The sequence below is a fragment of the Myotis nattereri genome (assembly GCF_964212035.1).
Source record: "Myotis nattereri genome assembly, chromosome: 4".
Lineage (NCBI taxonomy): Eukaryota > Metazoa > Chordata > Mammalia > Chiroptera > Vespertilionidae > Myotis > Myotis nattereri.
The window spans coordinates 65,955,801-65,983,131 of record NC_138079.1 but is presented as its reverse complement, the minus strand read 5'-3'; the positions used below and the strand labels follow the sequence as shown (position 1 = coordinate 65,983,131).

At 42.7% G+C, this 27,331-nt stretch overlaps 1 protein-coding gene and 1 pseudogene across 2 annotated transcripts in view; one reads left to right on the top strand and one right to left on the bottom strand.

Moving 5' to 3' along the window:
• EPB41L4A (erythrocyte membrane protein band 4.1 like 4A) overlaps positions 1-27,331 on the top strand; it is a 209,073-nt gene that overhangs the window by 23,810 nt on the left and 157,932 nt on the right. The gene's annotated exons all lie outside the window — the stretch shown is intronic.
• Positions 18,837-19,202, bottom strand: LOC308518475 (anaphase-promoting complex subunit 15-like; annotated as a pseudogene). The gene has a single exon. The product of its transcript is annotated as an anaphase-promoting complex subunit 15-like (transcript).

Genomic DNA, 27,331 nt, shown 5'->3' with positions numbered 1-27,331 from the left:
CATGCCTCTGATTCTATTTTACTCACCAGGGAGGTGCAAAGTGAGCCACTGCCTGGCACCACCCAGCAGGAGCTACAGAGAGATCTGCAGATTCCTCCTCTTTGTATTGGGTTTGGAAGTGCCTGGATGAGGCCCAGCTATGAAACAAGGCAGGCTGGTGCTAGTGCCAGATCTTGGGCCTTTTATTGATAGGTTTGGGACCCAGCAGCAGCTTGTTTGAGAGATTTAGTCTGAACAAGGACAGGCCATTCATATGCAAAAGCTGCTGCTCACAGCTTGGGTGGGGTTGTAAATTGGATGAGGCGGGGTCTTAGGGAATCACCAGGATAGAGCAAACAGAAATGGCTGCTAGTCAGCCCTGCTACCTGGGAGGTCCCAGCATAGGACAATGATGTTTGTGAGTACCTCTGTCTGGGAGAAAGCCAGCCCGGAGTTCCTGCCCCCATGTTAGACAATCCTGTAATCCCCAGAGCCTTGCCCTGTGCTGGAGCTCAGAGGAAGTGGGAGCTTGTAAGTTCAGTTCATGCACCGGCCTTTTAAGAGGAACAGCTGGGTCTCCAGCAGCCTCTGTGTCACTGAGCCCCAATCCGCACTGGTTTTTACAGCCAGTAATTCTTACTGCCTGTAGGGATTTTTTTCCCAGCTCTGGGACTCTGGACTGGGGGTCTGGTGTGGGTCTGGGATCCATTGCTCTGCAGACTGGCCTCTGCAGAGACTATCTCTCTCCTGATTAAAAAAAAGTGGGACAGGTGGGTGCGGACCAGCCTGTTCCCCGCCTTTGCACCTCCTACCAGTCTCTGTGTGCTTTCTTCTTTACCTCTCTAGTTGTAGAACTTCCACTCAGCCAGCTTTCCAGCGGTTCTGGATAATGGTTGTTCTGTATTTTAGTTGAAATTTGATGTGGTTATGGGAGGCGGCGAGTAGAGGTGTTTACCTATGAGGTAGAAACTACACTACATATCAGGAGCAAGAGATTAGATATACAGTAGCCTCTATTGTTACCTTATTTTCATACATTATTTTTTGAATCTTGAAACACATCTGGCCCCATGAGTTTGTGAAAGCTTGTTGGCATATACTGGATCTCTATAAGAAAGAGTATCCGAATTATCTGGGGGAAGTTTTCAAAACATCAGTGTCCTCTGGGTGAATGAGGTCTGTGTTTCCCTCTCCTTTCTCTTTGGTTGAGTTGTGTGTGCAGGAATCTGTGTCTATGGGTAGGGGGGAGGTGTCACTGACCAGTTTTAATACCGAGGTTGTGCCAGCATCAGAAAATTTATTTGGGGACACTTCAGTCTTTTTCTGTGCTTTATAATAGATTATGTAACCACAGACTTACTGTACTTCGAAAGTTGGAAAGAATATATGTGAAACTATCTAAAATTAGAGTATTTTTTTTGTTTTTTCTATTTTTGAGATTATTTGGTGGTAATTTTCTTGAATATGCCAATTATTAGGGAAGGTTTTCTGTAAGTTCCCACATTTTTATCCCTTAGTCAAAGAATTTTCAAGTGGTAGCTTTGTGGATGAGAAAAATTAAACATATATGGTTGATTCCTATCTATCTTTATAGTTATTTTAACATTATTTTATAGAATGTCATCAATAAAGTTATAACAACTAAGCAATATTTTGCTAACGAGGAACATTATTTTAATAGAATTATAATTTTATTGAATAAGTAGGGAGAGAGGAGGCATTATATATGATTTGATATAGATACTTTTGTTCAATTTCCTTACTGGTCCTTAGTTGTTTTCAGCCACTTCTTAGTGTAACTGTGTTTTTCTTCTTCTCAGGATTTGGCAGCATAGATTCATGATGAGACCCTCTTAGCTCCTTCTGTCTGGTCCGTGGCTCCTGCACTGTACTCTGAGACTAGGGCTATGTTCTCTACTAGGGAGGACACTTTTGATTATATAGTAATTCTCCTTCAGGTCACAATGATCACTCTGCTCAGAAGAGCAGATTCAATTTTGACTCTAAATTTTGTGCTCCTACCTAAGCTCATAAAATAGAGGAATTGTATGGCTTTTATTTTTCCTAATAGGCTCTTCTTAAATTCAACTAGGTCAGTGCTTTGAACAAAAGGCAGCTCCAATTACCTTTCTTAGGTCTAATCAAAATACAGTGACTAATCATACTTTGGCAAAAGTGATTGGTTCTAGATTTGGACAGGTTCCATTAAGCAGTTATCTTGATGACTCTCATCTTAAATGAATGTATTGTGCCTTTGGGTGAGCCTGAGATCATTACCTCTCTCAAGTTAGTAGGGGAAATGCTGCCTATAGCTTTTAAGAATGGCTGGGTTTCATCTAAGAGTAGCTGGTCTTCCCGTGCAGTTTGCTGATGTTTAGACCTTGTCCTCCCGTTACAGGTGAGAAAGTAGGAGTGATTAGGCATGTGAACATTTCCATGTTTCTCTTATTCTCAGTGACAGACAGATTCCCAGTATGGTTGAGTGTGTTGTCCTGGCCCCAGCTCCAGCTTCACTCCTCTTCCTGGCATTTCTTCAGCCTCCAGTCTGGACTTTGTCTTCCTCACTTTTATTTCATCAAAACTTGTCCTTACAAAAGATGATTTTAGACCTTCATTCTTTTTTCAAACTTCATTTGTGGGATATAAGGATTGTTTTGTAATGGAGGAATTCTAGGTGTTCAGAATATGTAGAGAAAATACTTTGGCACTGCTGTTTAATAGCCTTATTTCATGCAAGGAAGTGCTCGAACTTCTCATTATTAATTTTAAGAGTAAAATTCCAAGTGTGTGAGGGGAGATTGCATGTTGCTTTGCCTCACTGAGAACCGGTGGGCTGCTTTGGCTCCCCACTTGTCTGTCCCTCCAAGACAATGTCAGCAGAGACGATGGGGAAGCACCGATTCGGTGCTAGCCCAGGGGTTCGTGCCCACACACCTGTGCGCGCCTGTGCACCTGTATGTTCCTGCACACGCCTGTGCACCTGTATGTTCCTGCACACACCCAAACCACAGAAGAAAGTCGGATTTGCAGGGAGCACATCATGGTAGAATGATTTCCAAATTGATTCCCTGATGCAAAAATATAGTATTGGTCAAAATTAGACTTAAAAAAACTCCACAAACCTTTAGGAAGCTCCACCGTGGAAGCTGTTCTACCAGCCGTTAAACATAGCCCAGGTTTCCTCTTGATTTGGAACAGTTACTGGACGTTCAGTTAAGCATTGGGCAACAAAGGAGGCTTGTGTTTAGAGGCTTTCTGTTGGACAAAAAGAGCACACTTGAATACGAGGCTCAGGCTCAGTGTATTGAAGCCCACCGAAGAGGAGCACCCAGGACCTGAGACGGAGGGAATAGGAATGTCCTGTGGAATTTCTCTCTCTCTCTCTCATTCGTCTAGTTCAGTTTGCATAAGTTAAATGTTGTATGCTCGTTGACCCAGACAACCTGGCATGCTTAGGAGTGACCACAGTTTTGTACAAATCAATTTCTACAATCCTGAGAGGAAACTGACATAATTTTTACCAAGATGTGATGCCGAAGGTCACGTGGCTTGACAAATGAATGTTGTAAAGTATCAGAATGAGGTTTCCCTCTCTGGAGAGCTTTCAATTCAGGATAGGTTTTCACCTTTCCCTATTGAAATGAATTTCATAATGAGTTACAGGGATTCTTATGTCTGGGGACGTTTTAAGGACTGTACTTGTCGACAGAAAGTGAAGATTGCAATTTTTTTTTTCCTTTTGTTTTTGGACTTGGTAATTGTAGATTCAGAATTTTCCAAGAGTGAATTGAGTTACAGCAAATGTTTTCTTGTCCTAAATACACTGTAGAGTGATGTCCTATTTTGTCCTCCCGAAACCCTGAAAATTGGATTTGTTGTAATATGAAAAATGAGTTAGCAGTAGTGATCCCCCCCCACCCCCCGTTCATATGAGGATATTAGTCTGAAAGACAGCACTGGAATGGTTGTGGTACTAGGCAGAGGGACATTTAAACACCTTAGCATCTTTCTCTGAAGAGGTGGAAGAGAACAAAGCAAAGCAAATAACAGCGTAGAAAGTGGTCACTCTAGTCTGGGCTGTGGCATGCCATAGGCGTGATAGCTCATATTGTATTGAGTGTCACCAGGGAAATAATTGGTCTTGGCAAGGCTGCAGGGTGCCTCTTCTTCATTGAATAAAATTAGTTAGGTTGCCGGGACTCATGAATCATGGATGAAATGCTAGAGCTAAAAATGGCCAGTAAATAAAGATCTGGGACACACGTAAAGGTCACGTCCACGCACTTGCTGTTTCCTTAGTGCTTCGGTCAGGGTTCATGTTCATTGAGCCAGTAGCCTTTTTTGTTTTAATTCAACTTTTTATTTTGAGGTAATTCACATGCAGTTTTAAGCAATAATAGAGAGAGATCCCGTGCCCCTGTAACTGTTTTTCCTCAAAGGTAACTTCTTGCAAAACGTTAATACAGCATCACAACAGGACATTGACCTTGATGCACTTCCTGGAGGGCCAAGATACAGAGCATTTCCATCACCCAAAGGATTCCTCAGAGCTCCCTTTTACAGCTGCACTCACTTCTCTGCCTCTTCACCTCTGCTTAAGCTGGCAGCCACTAATCTATAGTTTTATTCCAAGAATGTGGTGTCCGTGGAATCATATCTTTTGAATTGGCTTTTCTCACTCAGCATAATTCTCTGGAGACTCAGCCAGGTTTTTGCATATGTCAGTATTTATTCCCGAACAGTATCCTATGCGATGGATATACCACACCCAGCATGGTTACTCGCTTCCCTGCTGAAGGACGTCTGGGTTGTCTACAGTTTTTGACTTTCTGAATAAAGCTGCAGCAGATATTCACACATACGTTTTATGTATGAAAAATTTTATTTCTCTGGGATAAATGCTGAAGAGTGCAATTACTGGGTTATATGATAGTTTCATGTTTAGTTTTTTAAGAAGCTGCATAGCTGTTTTCCACAGTGGCTATAACATGCTATAGTCCCACCAGCAATGTATGAGTGACTCATTTTCTTTGCAGCTCCTCAGTATTTGGTTTGTCACTATTTTTTTAAAGCTTTTTTTGTTAGGCATGTAGTGATATCTCATTGTACTTTTAATTTGCATTTCCCCAATGGCTAATTACATGGAATATTTTCATGTTCTTATTTGCTATCTGTGTAGCCTCGTTGATGAAGTGTCTCTGCTGATGTGCTAAATGGATTGTTTTTCTACTGTTAAGTTCTGAGAGGTTTTTTTTACTTTATTTTTGATGCTGTTACAGATGTCCCCATTCCCCTCTCCTTTGCCCATCTCCACCCAGCTCCCACCCCCCTTCCATCTCTGCCCATCACCACACTATTGTCTGTGTCTGTCCATGGGCTATGCATATATACTGTATATGCTCTTTGGCTAACCCTTTCATCCAATCCCCACCCCAAGCTATCAGTCTGTTCCCTGTATCCATGCCTCTGTTTAGATTTTGTCAGTTTAATTTTTCCCATGAGAATTCTTTATATATTCTATATATTAGTCCTTTGTTTGGATATGTAGTTTGCAAATATTTTCTCTCAGTCTGTATGCTATGTTTTCTTTTTATCCTTTTTACAGAACCTTTTGCAGACAGAAATGATTAATTTTGATGAAATCTATCAGTTTTTGCATTGATTAATCTCAATCAAACCCAACCCCTGGACTCAGTCATCCTGCCCCTTCTTCTTAACCTAACCCCGTGGGGACGCAGCCATTGTCAATCAGCCCCCACGATGTAGCTGCCCCTCTAGGATTCTAGGCTTTGCCTCGTGGCTCACAGTCCTTCAGAAAGTCAGGTCAAATCCACCAAACCAAAGGCAAATTACAGTGAACAGGCACAAGGACACCACAGGCCAGTATACAGCTGGTTAGTGTCCCTTGGGATCCTTCTACCAAATAAATTTCCCAACCTGCACCAGCCCAGACCTGCACAGTCCTGTCTGGCCCAGCAATGAACCTGCTTGAAGGGCCTGAGGAACATGCCGGCATTTCCCCCAGTTCATCTAGCTTATTTCTAATTGCAACTTGAAGAGTTTTTATCATGGGTGCGTTAAAGTCTTTGTCAATTCTAAAACATCTGTCATCTTGCTGTTGGAATCTGTTGTTTGTGTTTTTTTCATTCAGCTTGAGATCTTCCTGGTTCTTGGTATGATGAGAGGTTTTCGATCAAAACCTAGACATATTTGTACTCTGTTGTGGGTCTCTGGATCTCATTTAAACCTTCTGTTTTTGACACCACTCCAGCAGGGAAAGGGGAGAGTTGTCACCTGGGGGTGGCTTTGGTGTTCCACCATCACTCTGGGGCCTTAACATTTCTTTAGCATCCTCTCCGCAGTGGTTCTCAACCCTCTCTGCCCATTAAGTCTTCCATTGGAGCTATATCACAGCGATCTCTTCCTCCACCCTGGGATTTTGATGCAGTTGGCCTGGAGTGGAGCTTAGGCAGGTATTTTTTAAAAGCTTCCCAGATAAGTGTTAATGCGCAGCTAGAGTTGAGAAATAGTGCTCTGCAGACAAAGAGAACCTGGATGTTGGACATCACATTGTGGATTCCTACATTTTTATGTATATCCATTCTCAGTGGGGTCGAGATATGACTAGCCACAGGATAAACTTGGCCCATCTTCCTGGAGTGCCAGATTTGCCTCATACAAAAATCATGTTTCAAATTTCCTTGCCAAAAATAAAAAATAAAAAGGCCTAAAAGTCAAAACAGATCTTTTGTAGAATAAAATGTAAAACTTGCATGCATTCTTAAAGGAAAAGATAAACAGGTGGGATTCTAGAGAAAGCTCCTATTCATGGTGAGCCACAACCCAAAGCTCTCCTACTGGGGTGACTTTGGTGGAACTGTTTTGAGATGCATCATGAAGGCCCGGGAAGCAAAATATTGCTGTCACTGAGTGATGTTTATAACTCTCATTGTTATGTAACCTAGGTGACTGGATAATGTGATGTTTTATAGTATGAAACAGTTTTACCTAAAAGACTTTACCATTTTTTTATCATCTTCAACTGTCAAAATACTCATCCCCCTGAATACTGATATTTCTTCGCTTTTTATTTTTGGTCTGGAGCTCTGGGTGATGAGAGTCCCATGGCTCTGGAATTTGCAACGTAGGAAACACTTCTGTTCATTCTTAGAAGGTTAAACCAGGGAACTGTTGGATAATGAGAACTTTCTCAGCCTTTTTTGTTTTCACTCCCAATCACTGTCAGCAAAGATGAGCTCCGTTCTCTACGGCCACGGTTTGTAACACCAGTTAATAGACTTGTTGGGGACCTGTTTATTCCATGGGGATGCTTCTGACATTTGAAGAATGCCATTTCTCTCTAAAGTGAGCACTCCTTCCACACTAATGACTCTCTTTGTGGGAAGTTCTCACAGGAGATGGGTGCTTTCTCCCCTGCAGGGGTGCACTCTTGCAGAACTGACAAGTGTGTGCACGAGTGGCTCTCTTTTACCGTATAGTCATTGAAAAATGAATGTTTTCTCTTCACGTTTGGTTTTATGGAAGCGATCCAAAGCTTGATGAAAGCAAACTCACATAATTCCAGCACCTATAGAAACCATACAAACCCTTCCCATCAGCATCCCTCCATTAAAATATGAAAGCTGGATACTATCTTTAAATTGAGTCGTGGACCTTTTCGTGGTGGTTGACTGCAGTGGTTTCATTTTATCCCTGAGACACATGACTTTAAAGCTGGACTCCAGAAACAACACGGCTCATGAGGTTAAGAGCGTAAGGAAGTGTGGGGACGGTGGGCAGACTGCCTGGGTTCTGATCCTGCTTCTGCCCCTTGCTAGCCAGGCAAATGACTTACCTTTTCTGTATCTCAGTTCCCCCTTCTTTAAAAAAGGGGATAAGATTTTTATGGAGATGTCATGAGTTAATACACTGAAAGCTCTCAAACAGTACATGGAATATAACAACGAGTGAATTAGCTATTTGTATTGTTTTAATGGGTATAAAATGCATCCAGTTTCTGCAAACTTTGCATCTATGTGAAAAGAAATTACACAGTTCATTTCTCTGCATAGTAACCAGAGTGAATTGTATTACATGTGGATTTGGAGCCAGGCAGCTTCTTAAAATTCTTTAGCAGCTTCCATTACACTTTGAATAAATCCAAACTTTTTACCATGGCCCACTAAGCCCTATAAGATACATGAGATATGACCTAGTTCTTTCCCATTTTTCAGTGCCCTCTGTTACTGATCCCCTTCGTGAGGCATCTTCAGCCAAACAGGGCTTTCCTTTCTCCAGTGCATTCTACACTTTCCTGCTTTAGGGCCTTTGCACCTAGTGTTGCCTGCGCTTGGAAGGTTTCCCTCCTCTCATGACTAGTGCATGCTCAACTCAGACGTCCCCTCCGGAAAGGGCTTAACTATCTGCTTATTTCCTTTCAATAACTATCCTGGTCAATAGTTATGTATTTTTTTACTGGCTTATTGTCCCCTCCCTCTACTAGAAGATAAACTCATGAGGGGCGTGTTGCCAACTGATTTAAACCAGTCTGGTCTTCCAGCATTGTTGGATTCTTGGGTCAGTATTGGTAGCCTGTAGAATATAGAAATAGGTAGGTGCTATACATTCCTTCCTTCACTCTCTTGCTCCCAGCTGGTAAATTACACTAAAAACAATTTCTGATCTTTTTAAAAAAATATTTTTTTATTGATTTCAGAGAGGAAGGGAGAGGGAGAGAGAGACAGGAACATCAATGATGAGAGAGAACCATGACCTCTTGGTTCATAGGTCAGCACTCAACCACTGAGGCATGCCGGCCGGGTCAAAGTCTGGTCTTAATGCAGGGCTACACTGACTTACTAGCCAGCAGGCACAGTCAAGAGCCACCTGCAGTCTCCTCTCTGTGAACGAGTGCCCCTCTCTGTCCTTGGGCACCCGGAGTAGCACTAGCAGGGAAGTGCAGGTGCAGTGAGGATGTTCTCATTGAGGAAACCATCTGGGTGTGACTGAGTTCAGGGTACAGTAAGGCCTGAGAGAAGCGGGACTGGTTCCAGAGCCTGAGTGCTGCCCTGCAGGTGTCAGGTGCTCGGCCTGGCCAGGTTTTTCATGTCTTGTTCTTGCAGAGATGGTGGAATCTGTGCAATCTTAACCAGCCACATAGCTTGGACACCACTCATATATACTGCAAGTGAAAATTACCTTTGTTGATTAACAAAGCGTTTGCTGTGTTTTAAAATAATGACATTTAAAGTGCTAAGCAGGAGTGTGAAACTAATACAAACAGTGCTTGAAATGCCAGGGTGTCCATAAGTCTTAATATGAAAATACACATGCAAAATACATATGCATTGTTTATACCACAAGTTTTCCCAAATTACAGAAATGTAATAGATAGGGACCTTGTCTGTTTTATGTCCTACAGTATTTCTATCACTTAAAATAGTACTTAGTTCATGATAGGTGTTTCATGAATGAATACAATTATTTCTGGCAGAAAATAATCTGTGTTCTAAACAATGAACTTACAAACTTTTGGAGTAAAACCAGTTTTTATTTTTTTTAGCAAAACTGATTTTTAAGTTGATGATTTGTAGCTTGAAAAAATCAACCTTTTTCTAAAAATCCATGAATATTTGTATTTCATCTTAAGTTGATTTGGTTATCAATCATAATGTCTGGTTTTATCAGGAGAACATTTTATGAATATGGGAAACTGAGCACATCCATTGCTATCCATATGCTGAAAAATGGTGTGAAAATGACAAAAGATATTTTTTAAAGAAAAAATATCCTTAATATTCAAGAAAGATATAGAAAGCCATGATAGATGAAAACTGCAGTGATTCCTGAAAGAGGGAAAAGTTGCGAGTTCTGTAGAGACGTAGAAATGAGTAAGAGTGGGAGCAGAGGACTGCTGCAGGGGAGAACAGTTCTGCAGACCTGGAGCCCAGAGCTGGGAAGCAGCAGAAGCAGGTCGGCGCCCTTGGGTGCTCATCAGAGACTAATGCAGAGCTGGGAGGCCAGGGAGCCTTTCCCAGGAGTCAGTGGCTTTTGCTTCAGGCCAAAGTGGGCCAAGGGGTCTGTGCCCAGGTGTCACCGTGTTCCACTAGAAAGGTGGGGACTCCCAGATGATAAGCTGCCCCACCTCCCTGACAGCATTTTGCCGTCTCCTAGCAACTTGCAGTGGCAGGCTTGTACTTTCTCAATATTTCTTCAGATATACATGGAAATAAAACAGCTCTCATAAGGGTTTAGTAAATATTAAATAAGTGAATGGAAAAAATACTCAGCATAGCACACGGTGCTCATTATATAAATAAGTGTTCATTGAGCCCCAACTTTGTAAATGGTGTGTATCCAGTGCCATGTAGATATAAGTGAGTATTAAGAGGCATTGACGCCAAAACCGGTTTGGCTCAGTGGATAGAGCGTCGGCTTGTGGACTGAAAGGTCCGGGGTTCGATTCCGGTCAAGGGCATGTACCTGGGTTGCGGGCACATCCCCAGTGGGGGATGTGCAGGAGGCGGCTGATAGATGTTTCTCTCTCATCGATGTTTCTGACTCTCTATCTCTCTCCCTTCCTCTCTGTAAAAAATCAATAAAATATATTAAAAAAAAAAAAAGAGGCATTGACTCTCAAGTAGTGAAACACATATGAATGAATTAATTTAGCTTTTTGTGGCTGTCATTTCATGAGCCATATTTCTTAACATTAAACTAGGATCATTTTGTCATAAATTATTTAATAAAAATACAGCATGTGAAAATAAAGTCACATGATTTATGGCTATTACAAATAAACTCCTAAATTCACACGTATATTATTTATTCATTAAAGAAATACCATGTCTGGCCTTGGCCCATGTGGCGTGGTTGGTTGGAGCATCATCCCATACGCCAAAAGATGGTGGATTCGATTACTGCTCAGGGCACATACCTCAGTTTCGGGTTCAGTCTCCGGTCTGGGCATGTGTGGGAGATAACCGATTGATCTCTCTCTCTCTCTCTCTCTCTCTCTCTTTCTCTCTCTCTCTCTCTCTCCTTTCCCTTCCCCTCTTAAAAGAAAGAAAAGAAATGCCGTGTCTAGATCTGACTATGTAGCTATGTTTTCAAGTCCCCGAACAGAAGAACATCTCTACAAGAGAAACAACCTTCCTTTGAAAATCTATTGACAATGACGTACAGTGACCTGACTTTTGGTATTATTGTTTTGTTTATAGTCATAATGAAGGAAAAGATAGTATTTTCAGGGCTTATCAAAGTTTTTACCTCCAGTAATTTTTCTTTAGGTCCTCTTTGTTTACCAGTCATTTGATCCAAATCTGGATAGTATTCAAAGTACCCCTCAAATGTTTTGAATAACACTAACTTTTGCTTTAATAAGTCAAATTCTTTCATTAAGGGTCTTTGACTCAGCAAATGTTTCTTGTGTCTGTGTTCACTGAGAGTACAGCGCTGACTGGGACGTGGTGCCTGCCCTCTGGCAGTTTGCAGTATGTTGGAGGCAGCACACAAACAGGTGATTTTACTTAATCCATGAAAGCTTTCTGGAGGAGATGTCACTGAGACCAGAAGAGTGAACATGACTTTTTCAAGGAAAGAAAGGTACAAGGAGAATTCCAAGAAGATCAAACAACATGAACAAAGACACAGAGACAGGAAATGGCATGGGGGAAATGCATGAAGGTGACAGTGATCAATTCTGTATTATTAGAGAATGAAGACCAGTAGAGAAGAGGTGGGACATAAGGCTGGAGAAGTCGATGGGGCCTGCAAGGGGAGAACCTTTTTGTTCTATTTTTAATTAATGGAAGGTCTCTTTAAAGGCTTTGACTAGGCTGGTGATAGACACTCGTGTTTTCAGTAGATTTTACAGGGCTGTGCAGGGAAGGGAAATGAAGAAGGTTTGCACTAGAAGCAGGAAGCTGTTAGGAGACTTGGCAATGGTCCGGGTGAGAGACAATAAAATCTTGAACTAGTGCTTGGAAATCTGTATGGAAAGGAAGGGATGGATTTTTTAAAATATTTAGGAGATAAGGCTTGAAAGATTGGGTGATGACTGGATGTTGGAAATGAAGGAGGAAGAGATTAGGATGACTTGAGATTGCTGGCTTGAGAGACTAATGGTGACCAGGGTACCATTGGGGCATGCTGAGTCTGAAACACTGGACGGCAAGCAGCCTTCAAAATAGACATCTGCAGCTGGAGAAAAGACTCAGGAGCCTTCAGTGAAAGATGAGAGCTAGGACCGTGGTAGGCTGCTACCACTGTCTGCTCCAAGGAGGACGTGGAGAGAGTGAGAATGGGGGCAGAGGGAGAGGAGGATGCAAGAGAATTGGAGACAGGACTGAGAAGGCTGAGAGGAAGGCAGAGGCAGTAATGAAATAGCACCATTAGGGACAGCAGCAGTTGAGGCATGGGCAGAGAAATGCCGAGTAAGCAAAATGGTCAGAGAGACCAGAACAACCAGAAAAGAAAATCTAGCCTCATAGTAGCCATGGGAAGGAGAGGTCAGTGGTATCAAACATGGTAGAGCAGGCCAGCGAGACATAGGCTGAGTGAGTTTGGCATGTACAAGAAATGGGTGTCCTTTGGGAGAGCAGGTGCAGTAGAATGGGGGTATCAGGCCTCGGCTCAAGAAAGGGAGGGAACAGGAAGTAGAGATGCAGGAAGCTAGCCCACCACAGGCTCTTTCAAGTGAGAAAGAAAGCAATGGAGTGGTAGTTGTAGGGACTTCTGTAGGGGCCAGGGAGATTTGTGTTGGTTATTATTTTTTAAGGAGTTGAGTGACTAAGATGTGTATATATTGTCTGGAAAGAAAGAAAGAGTAAGCCAGTGGGGCAAGAAGGTGATAGAGGAGGAGAGAGGACAACAGATGGGGCAGGTACCAGAGGAGGTGGGAGGGAGTGGTATCAACTACACTTTGTTAGGAATGGCCTCAAGCAAGAGGAGGAATCAGACTCTTACAAGGAGAGGCAAAGAGATGAGATACATATGAAGACTCTTCATTAAAAGGCCAATCTATTCTGAAATACTTCTAATATCTGTAAAAATAATAATTGAGTAATCCTGTCTAATAAAAGAGAAACATGGTAATTGGCGTACGACCGCTACCCTTCCCATTGGCTAATCAGGGCAATATGCAAATTAACTGCCAGCCAAGATGGCGGCTGGCAGCCAGGCAGCTTGAAACTAACATGAGGCTTGCTTGCTTCAGTGACGGAGGAAACCAACGTTCCCCACCTGCCGCTGCAGGCCTCTGAGCCTGCAGTTTAAAAAACATTGTAACAAATATAGAAGCTAAACAAAACACCAGAAACCTGCTTTAGTCTGCCGGGCTTCAGCCAGCAGAATCGCAACATTGTAACCAAAGGCCAGAAACCTACTTTCAGCAGCAGAGGCCTAAGAGCTGGAGCGGAGCCTCAAAGCTAAAGCTGGCCCAGAATAAAAAAAAGAAAAAGAAAAAGAAAAAAAGGAGCAGTTGGGAGCTTCAGTCACCCGCCAGCCTGAAAACAGCCCTCAGCCCCTCACCCAGACTGGCCAGGCACCCCAGTGGGGACCCCCACCCTGAAGGGTGTGTGACCAGCTGCAAACAGCCATCATCCCCTCACCCAGGCTGGCCAGGCACCCCAGTGGGGACCCCCACCCTGATCCAGGACACCCTTCAGGGCAAACCAGCCGGCACCCACCCATGCACCAGGCCTCTACCCTATATAATAAAAGGGTAATATGCCTCCCAGCACCGGGATCAGCGGAACTGCGAGGCCTCCCGGCACCGGGATCAGCGTGACAGGATGCAGTGCCCAAACCCCCTGTTCGCCCTGTGGCTCTGTGTGTGACAGGGGGCAGGGCCACAACCTCCCTATCCACCCTGCTTTGTTTGTGACAGGGGAAGGCGCCCCAACCCCCTGATCAGCCCTGCTCTGTGCCTGATAGGGGGGAGCTCCCCAACCCCCTGATCGCCCTGCGGCTCTGTGTGTGACAGGGTGCGGTGCCCCAACGCCCCCCCCCCCCCCCCACGGGCCCTGCTCTGTGTGTGATGGGGTAGAGCCATAACCTCCCCATCGGCCCTGCCCTGAGTGTGAGAGTGGCAGCGCCCCAACTCCCTGATCAGTCCTGCTCTGTGGGTGATAGAGGGCGGCGCCCCAACCCCCTGATTGGCTCCACTCTGTGCGTGACAAGGGGCAGCTCCCCAACCCCCTGATTGGCCCTGCTCTGTGCGTGACAGGGTACAGAGCCCCAACCCCCCTGATGGGCCCTGCTCTGTGAGTGACAGGGGGCAGTGCCCCAACCCCCTGATTGGCCCTGTTCTGTGCGTGACGGGGTGGCGCCGCAACCTCCCCTTTGCCCCTGCCTTGAGTGTGATAGGGGACGGTGTCCCAACCCCCCAATTGGCCCTACCCTGAGCGTGACTGAGGGTGGCGTCACAACCTCCCGATCACCCTGCTCTGTGCATGACAGGGGGCGGTGCCCCAACTCCCCAATCGGCCCTGCTCTGAGCCCGACCAGGGGCTGCACCTAGGGATTCGGCCTGCCCTCTGCCACCTGGGAGCAGGCCTAAGCCAGCAGGTCATTATCTCCCGAGGGGTCCCAGACTGCAAAAGGGCACAGGCCAGGCTGAGGGACTCCCCTCCCCCCCCCCCCCCCGAGTGCACAAATTTTTGTGCACCAGGCCTCTAGTAAGATTAATAAAAGACTTAAAAGCTACAAAAATATTGTTTCTTTGCTGCTTTCAAATTATTTTATGCCACAAGTTTTTTTTTTAAGGAATTATCAGTTTGTTATGTCATATGGAAAACCAGATGGGCTGAGCCCCCAAACGGTGCCAGCCTGTGCCATAAATTTTATGAGCTCTTTTTCCCTTGAAGTAGTCTCTGTACAGAGCTCTTTTGATAAGTTAAGTACAGTTGTTGATCATCTCCTAATTTTGGAAATAACAGTATTAAGTCATTTGCTTTGTATTCCTGGTAAGGTAAACATCATAGTTCATTGCCACACCGCTGCAAAGATTTGATTCTGGGGGATAGTATTTGGTGTTTTTTATTTGATGGAGTAGGAAGTTCATGGTTTATTAAAATAGGTACTTGGGACTTTATTGACAGCACATTCATAATGAAATGTAAATGTCATTCCTGTGGTCCTTCAACCTTTTATATTCTCAACATATTTCTGAAAAGAATTGGTGTTTTTACTAAATGCAAAGGTATCTGCACACAGTACATTTAGTTGACGAATTTGTTCAGTGCTTACTGTGTTGCCAGTACAGTGCTTGTCTGGGAGAAGGTCAGAGGAAATAGGGAGGCATCTCCATGTCCTGGAAGGAGCTGCTAATGGAACCCTGCCAGCAGGGGAATGTGGAGTGGTAGTTTCATAGAGAAGCCAGGAGCACGGAGGCAGGAGGGGAGGGCAGGGCAGGGTGGGGCTGAGGGCCTTTCCTAAGGAGATTTATGCAAGTGGTAGTTGATAAGGGAAGATAAGTCCGGTGTTTATATAAACATAGAAGCACTAGTGCCTCATTAAAGTCTCAGAGACAAGAGGTTTTATAGGCTCTTAAGTAACAGAATTTTTTTTTTTTTTAAAATAAATGGAGTGAAATGTAAATGAAGTTTTATTTTGGTCTCAATCTATCAAGAGTAGATTCAAGGTTCAGCACTGGAGCTTAGGAAGTGTTGGGCAGGATGATCCAGGGGTTGGGATCTTACTTGTTAGAACAGCACTCTGTCCTGTGTTGACAGGGTGTCAGGCAGAGCTAAGTGATCAGTCTGGCTGTTGATAGAAGTCTTGGGACCTCGGCCTCTTTTGGCCCTCTCTTTAATGTGGAAAGATTAGCCTCATTGGTGTCTGTTTCTGAGGGCTCTTCAGGATCAGGTGCAAAGATGTGCCTGTGTGAGCTTTCCCTGCATCAGCGTCATGCTGTGACCTGTATGCAGATGGCCTGTTTTGTCCCTTGTTCAGGTATATACCTTAAGTGCCTACTGCGAGGTTTGTGTGGGATCTAAGATTGTTTCTGTAAATCCCTGCCTTCAAAGAGCTTACAGTACAAAATAAGACACAAGAACAAATAGCAGAATGCAAGTAGCTACATGAAGTACGTGAGCTTGGCTTGCCTTTCTTCCTGAACGGCTTGTCTGCCATTTGCCTGTACAAACCATTTTCCATCCTGATCCATTCTGCTCTGTGCCCTGGGACATTGACCCTTGTGGGTGACATCAACTTCTTTGCCTTCTGGTCTCTTTGGTTTTGGCCCGTGGAAGGCTGTAGCAGGAGGTCAGAGGGCAGGAAGAGAGTGAGGTAGGAATGTCTGTTCCTTCATCCTCCTGTCAGGTGGCCCTTCCCCGTTCACTGGTTCCCTCTGGGTTCCAGCAATGCCTTCCTCGCCTCACTCTTTCAAACCTGGTGTGGAATAGCTCCTCATGGTTGCCACTGCCAAGGAACTGCACTATGTTGGGTTGGTTCCTCTGCCCACACCTTGGCGGACATCTCCTTGATTACGTTCTCCTCATCATTCTGTTTTCTGCTGGCACCTGACTGATCACACTTTTCATTTTCTAAAAACAATTATAGACAACTTACAAAAAAGGACAAATATACTGCCAAAAATTTACATGCAAATACAGCATAAATGTTGTCAGAGGTGAAGAAATTATCTGAGTGAAATAGGGGAAAATACTGACATGCACTTTTACTAGAAATTGCTGAATGTGCATACAGCTGTGTTATGTAACAGTTTACGTTTGGCCAGGAAACTTATTGTTTAAATTTTGAGACTATAAGAATAATCAAAGATATAGATAAAGCCATCTACGATTAGAAAATATAATAAGCCATTAGCTGAGATTTGGAGTGAGCCCTCAGACTTGATACCCTTTATGCTGTATTTATTGTTTCAAAAATGATGAGTTATCTTAAGGATGGTAATGTATTGAAGAGCGGGGCAAAGACTATTGTTAATGATTACTTTAGAGAACATTAGTTGAGTGCTGAAGACTTACCAGTTGTTTTTAAAGGTTTCATTTTTAGATGTGTCAACATTAACCTTTGTGGAATTGATATTAGTGGTAAATTGACTTTTAAAATTAATGGTCAGTTTGTTTTATAATTCTGAAACAGGATCCTTAGTCTAATGGTAGACTAACCCATTTGGCTTGGTATTGTCAACAAGCCTAAGAATTTAAAAGTTTTCCTCGATCGGTTGGCTTCACGAGAAAGAAGAAAAAAAATGTCAACATATTAAAACATTTTTAGAATCATTTTCTTATTTTCTCTGATACTTACCTTTACAAATGTATTGGATTTCTATTGGACCTGTAGTCTGGATAAAAGTTTTTTAAATGTAATAAGTAGTTATAGAGTTCAAATAGATATTTTGAGATTTGAAGCATGGTGTTATCCTTCCTATGATATATCATCTTCACTAGGGTGGTTATTATTTTTCATTAAAAGGCCAATCTCTAATGAAAGTTTACTTCTCATATCTGTAAAGATAATAATTGGGTAATAAGATTAATAAAAGACTTAAAAGCTACAAAAATATTGTAGCTATATCATAGTAAGGATAACTTTCAAGTGGTGTTGATATACGATGTACATTTAAAATAAACTCATTAAGGCATTCAAAGACATTTTTTCCTGCTTACCCCTGAAACTGAAGCAGAAAGTAAGTTGTTTCAAATTCAAAATTCAATCAATATTTGTTATTCCAACCATATTAAGATTAGAGAGCATAAGGAAGTGAAAGCTTTTGAAATCAGCTGTCGTAGATAATTGTCTGCTTCTGGCTGTGTAGAAAGATGGCAATTTCTCTAAGCACACACTCAATGGAAAATATGATGAATTACTTATCTCTGGTGTTCACTCCATCTTTGTTGGGCCCATTAGAAAAACTGGAAGGAAACTCTTTGGATTCTTTTTTTTTTATCCTTCTACTTTATACATTTATTTTTTTTATTTTTGTTTTATTGCTTCAAGTTTTACATATGTCTCCTAACCCCGCCGCCCCTTGACATTCCCCCGGCCTCCCCTACCCCCCAGTGTCTTATGTCCCTCTCTGGATTCTTTAAGTAATATATGCATACACATACATCTTTTAAAAACAATTTTGAGCTCTAATATATAGGAAAGTACACAGATCTTACATAGCTGGATGAATTTTCACGTATAGATACGATTGTGTAAACACCATCCAGATCAAGATACACAACATTTTCAGTACCAAAGAGGCTCCCCGTGTCCCTTTTCAAACAGTATCCCCCTCCTCCCTCCACTCACCCACTCAGAGGTAAACCACTCTTCTTTTAGCACTGAACATTAATTTGGCCTATTTATGACATTGTATAAATGGAATAATAAAATGTGTATTCTTTTGTGTCTGGCTTCTTTTACTGAGCATTACCTTGGTATTTTTCATGTTATTGCCTGTGGCAGAAATTTTTTTCTTTTCAGTTTCTGTGTGGTATTCCATTGTCTGATTATAATACAATTTATCTATTGTGCTATTGATGGATAATATTTAGCTGTTATACATAAAGCTATTCTAAACACTCATACACGTACTTTTTTTTATTTTTATTTTTTGCGGGAGGGAGGAATCAGTCCTGTGTCTTTATTAAAGAGAGTTAGAAAGAGACTACACCTCAAGGGGTAAGATACTGGCCAGAAAGGTGGGGTGGACTCAGGTCCTGGGGATTCAAGGGCAGGTTGATGGCCTGGGAGGGGCCAAGGAGACCAGGTCCTGGCAGCAGTTGAGAGGTGCCTGAGGGTGATCTTTCAGGCACTGGGGTGATCAGCTGGTTCTGCAGCAGTCACAGGGTAGGTTGGGTTGGCCTGGAATCTCCCTGAGGCCATTCTACCTTGTCTACTTAGATCATCCACTGGTCCTGATCCTGTTCATTACCTTCCATGTCCACCTCATTGACCACTCCATCATCAGGTGACTCATTGTAGTCATTCATCTCGTCCATGTCCTGCATGTCCTCATCATCCTCTGAGTCCTCTTCACTATCCTCATTGTCATCTTCATCCGCCTCTTCCTCATCATCATAGTGCTCTGAGGCCAGCTTGCCAATAGGTACCAGGTTGTTGTCTTTCTCTGCGATGCTGTGGAGCCAGGCTTGATGGCTGCTGTTCTTGCTGCTGCAGCTCTGTCCCTCCCACACAGGCCGATCCAGATTAAACCACAGAGTTTCAGTCACACGGGGGAAGAGGGAGGGAAACAAGGTGGACATGGCTCCTAGATATGATAATGACCGTGAGGCTGACCAACAGGAATCCACATACTTTTTTTTTGGTGGAAATATGCACTCATTTCTCATATGTCTAAATTGCTAGAAGTAGAATTAGTGTCATAGGGTAGGTGTCTGATTAGCTTTAGAAGATACTATCAAATGGTTTTCCAAAGTGGATATACCAATTTACATTCCAGCTAGCAATACATGAGAATTCTAGTTGCTCCATATACTTACCAACACTTAGTATTATCAGTCTTTCAAATTTTTGCTATTCTAATGGGTGATTTTTTTTCTTACATGATTACAAGGAGATTTTAGTTCTCCTAATTATCCATGTACTTACTTCAGTATCTAAGATTAAGAATTTCATTGCTGGGTGACAGTTATAATACCTGTCTCTGGGTGATTTATCTCTTCCAGTTTATTCACAATTCCATAGGAATATTTGTAAACTAGAAACTAAATGATAAAATTAAGCACCATGACCAGTCCTTACTGAAAAGGCTAGAAAAAGGAGAAGTAAAGAAAAATAGCCGAAACTGGTTTGGCTCAGTGGATAGAGCGTCGGCCTGCGGACTGAAGGGTCCCAGGTTCGATTCCGGTCAGGGGCATGTGCCTGGGTTGCGGGCATATCCCCAGTGGGAGATGTGCAGGAGGCAGCTGATCGATGTTTCTCTCTCATCGATGTTTCTAACTCTCTATCTCTCTCCCTTCCTCTCTGTGAAAAATCAATAAAATATATTTAAAAAAAAAAAAGAAAAAGAAAAATAAATTTCATGGGTGTACACGTATGTATGTGTGTATGGGTATATATACATACACACACCTTCTCCTTGATGGAAAGGATCCAGCGTAATCCATCTGCCACCAAGTGGCCGTCCGATCCTTCAGGGGAATGGCTGTTTTGGGCACTGAAGATTGGTTTCTGCTGCCAGCAGGTTAGGTGCTCGTCGTTGGGAGGAGCTGTGTTAGCCTTGTAAGAAGTCCTTGTTGAGTCCATGCATAGCCTCTCTACTGCCACCGTGGCCACTTCTACTTGGTCTATTGAGGAAGCACTGGGGTGCTGGTGAAAGAGGATGGCATCTAATTTGTTCACTTGATTACTGAGAGGCCCTTTGGTGTACATTCACATGGGACACAGTGTGTTTTACACTCATTGTGCTCCTTCTGAAAGGTCCATCCATATACCTCTCCCCTAGACCTCCTTCCTCTCTCTTCCAATATTGTCTTTTTTTCCAAGTTCTTGGCCATCCAGGTTAACCATTAGTCTTTGCCCATGACTCAGTATAGATCCCTAATTTTAGCCATTTCTCAATGTAGATAAAGTGGACAAGAAAATGTACTGGTCACAGCTGTGTCTGCTGGGACAGTTTCTCTTCACAGAGTATTTCAGGAATGCTCTTTTTTGGAGATGTAAGGCTGTTTGCTGCGTGCCTGATATCATGAACACCATCTCTAAGCCACGCCCAAGTTTCCTTCTCACTCAGCTGGTCACAAGGAACTCTCCATGCAGCTATAGGTCTGATAAGTAGGAGCAGGTGTTTGAGGTGTTTGAGCCTCTCTGCTTGTGTAATTTCTGTGCCTTGTTGACCTGCTTTAGCCTGTTCTTGTATACCTTTACCTTTTGATGATTGATTGCTTCTACATAGGCCCAACCTATGGCTTGGTGGGTCAGATAACATTCACATCATTATGGGCAGATCAGTTCACACAGTCACTGGATATCCTTTAATCCGGCTCTGCCAAAGCCTAGTTACAAGTCAGGAGTTATTTCTTAAAAGCACAGTTATCTGCAAAAGAGGAAATGGCTTTGTTTCAGAATCCTAGACGTTTGTGCTGTGATTCTCTAGATTCTAGTGGATTCTACAAATTGGATCCACTGTGTCCTAAGATCCAAGTAGCATAGCAGTTTGTGCTGCAGATCAGACATACTCCATAACCATATCTTGCTCTGGACCATTCTCAACACTGGTGGTCTTATAGGTTACCTAGTAAAAAAAAAGTCAGAACATGTTGAAATGTGGTCTGTATTATCTTTAAAATGCAAAGAGGCCCACCCTAGCCGGTTTGGCTCAGGGGATAGAGCATCAGCCTATGGACTGAAGGGGCCCAAGTTTGATTCCCGTCAGGGGCATGTACCTCGAGGCTGGGGTGGGAGACAACCAATCAGTGCATCTCTTTCACATTGATGTTTCTCTCTCTCTCCCCCTCCATTCTATTCTCTCTGAAAATCAATGGAAATATGTCTCCGGGTGAGGATTAACAAAAAACAAACAAACAAAAATGCAAAGAGGCCCATGAAGTGCTGTGCCTCTTTTTCAGTAATAAGTGGTTCAGAGTCCAGCAACTTGCATTTCACTCTGGAGTGGACATTCCAACATGTTTCAGACTGGATCCCCAGAAACTTTACTGAGATTGTAGCCCTGATTGTGCATCCTCATAGGACAGGGGTGGGCAAACTTTTTGACTGGAGGGCCACAATGGGTTCTTAAACTGGACCGGAGGGCCGGAACAAAAGCATGATGGAGTGTTTGTGTGAACTAATATAAATTCAAAGTAAACATCATTACATAAAAGGGTACAGTCTTTTTTTTTTTTAGTTTTATTCATTTCAAATGGGCCGGATCCGGCCCGCGGGCCGTAGTTTGCCCACGGCTGTCATAGGATGATGTCCTCATTCCCTTTTCCTGTTTTGACAAACTTCAACATTCTTCATCTCTCTTCAGTCTGACTCCCACACCTGCCAATCTCATGAAACTATCTCTTCTCATCATTAATGACCTCTAAGTGCCAGATTCGTGCTCTGCAGTGTCATTTGAAGTTGTTACCACTCCTGCTTTCCTGAAACTTTCTACTTTGTTGGGTCCATGGCACCACTCTCTCTGGTTCTCTTTGCTCTCATTACTTCACAGAATCCTCTGCACGCTCCTCCTGTCTCACCACAGTTCTCATTATACTCAAGCGTACCTATTCATGAGGATTTGGACCTTGTCTTGCAACTCCTGCATTTAAAAATCCTCACCGTCAATCCTGGCGTTTGATGTGAATATTGTGCTTCAGAGCATCATAGAATGGGGTGAGGTGCTAGTGTGATTCTGAACTGGGAATAAATAACTTGTTTGGGGATCCCTTAAAACATGTTTTCCATTTGCACATGTGCTGCTGAATGGACAGATGGAATCCCTGATAGATGTTCGGGCCTCACTGTTGAGGTACATTGTCTCTCTCCACAAACACCTGAGTGCCTCATTAGTATCACTGTCACGTCACTCATCACAAACTGTCTCACTTTGCAGATTGAACTCAGCCCCCCTCCCGAGGCCTGCCTCCTCTAGCTGACTTCCCGATTCCCCTGCAGTGACTCACAGGACTTCCCAGATGTATTAGGTTCTGTCTGGAGCCAAGAAACATTCAAAACTACTGTATTTAAATCATATTTTCTAACAAAATGGTTTTCCATAAATTAGGAGTTGGTTACATTAATACTGATATTTTGAAATGATTAATTTATTTAGCAATTATGAGCACTGTGTTCTTACAGATATACAAACAGAAATAAATAAAATATGAAAGACATGGCTTTTACAGCAATTATAAGTGAATAGGAAAATAATATATGTATACCATTTAGTTCTAATACAGGCACAATGTGATAAGTGGACAAAGGTTTCATGAAACCTGATAGATAACTTGAAGAGGACCTTGAAGGGAGGGATAAGGATTTTAACAGGCAGAGACTAGAGTGAGGATGGGCCAGTCAGTTGGAGGGAGTGACATGTGTTGGCTTAGGTTGAGTATTCAGTTTGATGGATATACGGGCACATTGGGAGATAAACATGGAAGGATAAGTTGAGCCGTAAAATAGAGGACCTCAAATGCCAGCCTAATTGGTGCAGATGTGGAAAGTAGTGGGGAGCCTTTCAGGCTTGTGTTAGAAGTGTGAAGATCGGGCATGGGGAAGATCCTCTGGCAGCAAGCTGGGAGTTGGAGGGTTCAAGTTAGGGCACCTGTGGCTGGATGGTTTTCTCTTCTGAGCGCTGGGGTGATGGGAGGAAGAGGTTACTCCTTTACTGTGCTCCACTCTGATTTGAGACCGAAACGATGGGCTTTGGGTACTCAGCTTCTTAGACTTAGTCTTTTCTCTAAATTTCTGCTAGTTTAAGGCTTTCTGTCACTACTCTTTCCACAAGTATTCAGTTATGTTCTAAATGATGCCCAAAGGTCAGGCAGCAAAAGGGGGGAAGAAGAGAAAACACTTACAGAATGAATAATTAAAAGCTGCATGAAGGGCCAAGAGCCTGTTTGATATGAACACAGCAACCCTTTGTAATGGCTCCAAGATGCTTGGAAAGTCATGCCTGTTGGAAAGGGTTTGGTAGGGTACTGAAAAATCTGTTATTAAAATGTTATTACTTGCCTAAATTCTGCATCCTAAAAGCCGATGTGAATTATGCACATTATTTGGGGAATTGCCAGGGTGTCCCTCAGCTTTTAAAAATTCAACCGACTTCTTTTGCGTGTTCCTCATCTCTTTGTCCACCATTGCTTTTCCACCATCAGTGTAAATGTCAACAGTGAAACAGGCAGATAATGTCTTAGTATGATTATAAACACAGTTTTGACTTAATGGATCCCCTTAATGGATTATACTTTGAAAATGCTGGTGTGTGTGTGTGTGTGTGTGCGTGTGCGCGCGCGCGCGCGTGTGTGTGTGTATGTATCCAACCATCTTCTGGTTATGCCAGCCCCCTTTTGTGGCCAGATGATACTAGGTACTTGTAGCTTTCAGTTGCTTTGTTGTTTACTTAGTGTTTCCCCACAGAACTGTGCGTAGATCTTAGTGGTTCTACCCATGTTGTGGCTCAGGACACTGTTGGTTGACTGGTTTTATGCCCAACTTTGTGGTCTGGGGTTAGGTCAGATATACAGTTGGCTATTCAGACTTTAACTGTCAAAATGACAAATACGGGGCACTCACCCTCAGATCCTCCTTCTTGATGTTTAGAAAGCTGTAAAGAGCACTGGGGATTTAAAAATTCATATGCAGGTAGCTTTTCATTCAAAGTTGTGGCCTGAGACGTCTCAGGATTTCTGTGGCTAAAACTTAATGTTGAACCCTGGCTAGTGTGGCTCAGTTAGTTGGGCATCATCCCATGCACTGAAAGGTTGCCGGGTAGATTCTCAGTCAGGGTATGTGCCAGGGTTTTGGGCTCAATGCCTGGTAGGGGCCGTGCAGGAGGCAGCTGATCGATGTTTCACTCTCACATCAAGGTTTCTCTCCCTCCCCCCCCCTCTCTAAAAATCAATAAAAAAAATCTTTCAAACGTAATGCCGACTGATGGAACAGGGAAATGATGATTTGCAAGTTGTTTTTTTTTTTTTAACTAAAATTTATGTTGGGGTATTTTAGGTTATGAGTGTAAAATAACATAAGATGATAAAGTGTTGATGGTATTGTACATTTCTGTAGTGTGGGAGATCCCTGCCATGGTTCTGTTTACAAGTCTCTGGGGGTAAAATTTTTCATGAGAACATGGTAGTACATTTGCATAATGAATATAATATTATATTTAAAGCATATTTAATGACATTTGGAAATGCTCAAGACTCATTAGTGTCATTAAATATATATATTGCAAGGAATTAAGTTATGTGGGAGCTGGCAAAGCCAATATGAAATCCACAGGGTGGGCTGTCAGGAGGGGCTGGCGGGATCTCCTGGATGTGAGCTAAACTGCTGTCCACAGGCAGAATTTCTTCATATAGAAGACATCAGTTCCACTCTTATGGCCCTGTAACTCCTTGAATCAGACCTCCTTGGATTGCCTAGGATAAGTCATCTTCCTTAAAGTAAACTGATTATAGACTTTAATCAAATCACAAAACACCTTCACAGCAACACCCAGATTAGTGCTTGAATAACTGAAGATTATAGCCTAACTCATAAAACTGACCATCAGACAGAATAGTTTACTGAACCCTCATGTCCCATTCCTTCTGCAATAACCATAAACCAGTTTTGCCTCATTCATACCTTCATTCACTTCTCCCTTTACTATTTTATTTGGAAGCAAATCCCAGTCATCATATTGTTTCATCTGCAAATGTTTCATTAGGTGTATGTCTCCAGCCTGGTGCTGTCCAACAGAATTTTCTGCATTGACAGAAAGAGTCGATATCTGTAACCATAGCCACATGTAGCTATTCACCACTTAGAATGTGGCTAGTGAGCATTCATGGATAATAGAGACCATTATAAACTTTTGAACAATAATAGATACAGAGGCAGAGCAGCCTCAAACAGATTGTCAAACTGCAGCGTGAAGGCCGGGGAGGGTTGGGGGGCAGAAGGTAGGGGAGTAAGAGATCAACTAAAGGACTTGTATGCATGCATATAAGCATAACCAATGGACATAAGACACTGGGGGATAGGGGAGGCTAGGGGACTGTCTAGGGCGGGGTGATAAAATGGACACATATGTAATACCCTTTGTAATACTTTAAGCAATAAAAAAAAAAAAAAGAAAAAAAAAAAGAATGTGGCTAGTGAGATCGAGGAACTAAAATTTTACTTTTAATTAATTTTAAACAATTTAAAGTTAAAAAGCCATATGTGGCTAGTGGCTATGGTATTGGAGGGCACAGCTTTGGAAGATAAATGCTCATTATTAGAAATCATAATCATATTTTGTGCCAAAATTTTAATAGTTGTTCTTTAATATTATCAAATACCTTTCATATCCACATTTCCAGTTATTTCATAAGTGTGATAAAATTATATATTTTTAATAGATGAGACTATAAATAAGAGCTCTTATTTGTAAATATGTCTGTTTTCAAAACTGTAAGTTCCCTCTCTCTGATTAGCTATTTATTTGTTGAAGATGCTGTGTTATTTGTTCTTGCTAGATATTATGTCCTATGTATTTTATAGATGATTTGGTGAGGGTTCAATTCAAAGCAGTTCTGGGTTCACAGCAGGTCTGACTCCAGAACCTGAGCTCCTAACCTTTCCTGAAATGATGATGATGGTGGCGATGGCAGTGACAACATAGCTAAGTGTTTCATCACAAAGTGTGGGTGCTGTTCTTAATTCCCGTCTTCTAGACTGGCCAAACGACTTCTCCAATGTCAAATAGCTAGTAAGTATTAGAATTAAGGTTCAGTCCAGGCAGGCAATCTGGATCCAGAGTCTGAATTCTTTTTCTTATTTTATTTTTATTTTATTTTTTCCATGCTACATGGTCTCTATACTTACAAGAAATGAGAAATTCTTGTTGGCTGCCTCTTAACAGCCTGGACATGTTTGAAATTATGGATGTAATTTTACCAAGTTATTTTCCAGGACTCTTGGGAGAATGGAATCAGTGCTTGAAAGCACTTGAGAATCCTTAATGTAAAAGACTGTTATGGAAAGTGTTTATTTGTTCGTAAAGTCAACTGCCTACTATTCCTAGATTCACATTTGTGCTTCGTATGTCAGTTGCTTTAAAACAGAAGCTGTTCCTACAGGCCACATGCTGAATATGACACTTTTATTTAAAGTCACTTAGACATCATAGAAATCCTCTAAGAAACCTGTGTAGAAACTGCTCTGTCCAAAGTGCCTTGTGCAGTTTCTAGATTATTTTCCTCTTCTGGGTTAGGAGAGCTTTGTTTGTGTTGACAAAATGGACTGCTGAAGTGTGCTCTTGGGAGTGAATACGTGTGAAGTGGAGCAGCTCACTACAAATCCCTGAGGGTCTGCCTGCACTGCAGTTTCCCTACTTTGTATGCTCTCTCTTTAGGACCACCCCTTCGGACGTGACCTCCTCACTCCTTCAGCCCAGGTGGTCATGGGGCCTGCTGCTCCCACTAGCTGTCTGTGCTGTAGCTCCACACACCAAGGAACAGTAGGCAGCCCAGCTCTAGTTCCTTTCACTTGTACTGGATTAAATTTCCATGGGGAATTGGCCTGGCTGATCTGGAAAATGTGCCTGGTGCTATTGCAACCCCATAAAATCCACTGCCAGCCCACCCACTCAGGACTACCTGGAATCTGAAACCCACCCCACTGCATGGGGCACATTTGCTATAAACACATGGCAGTAAATGCTTTTAAAGGTTATCAGAAAAGACCCGTGATA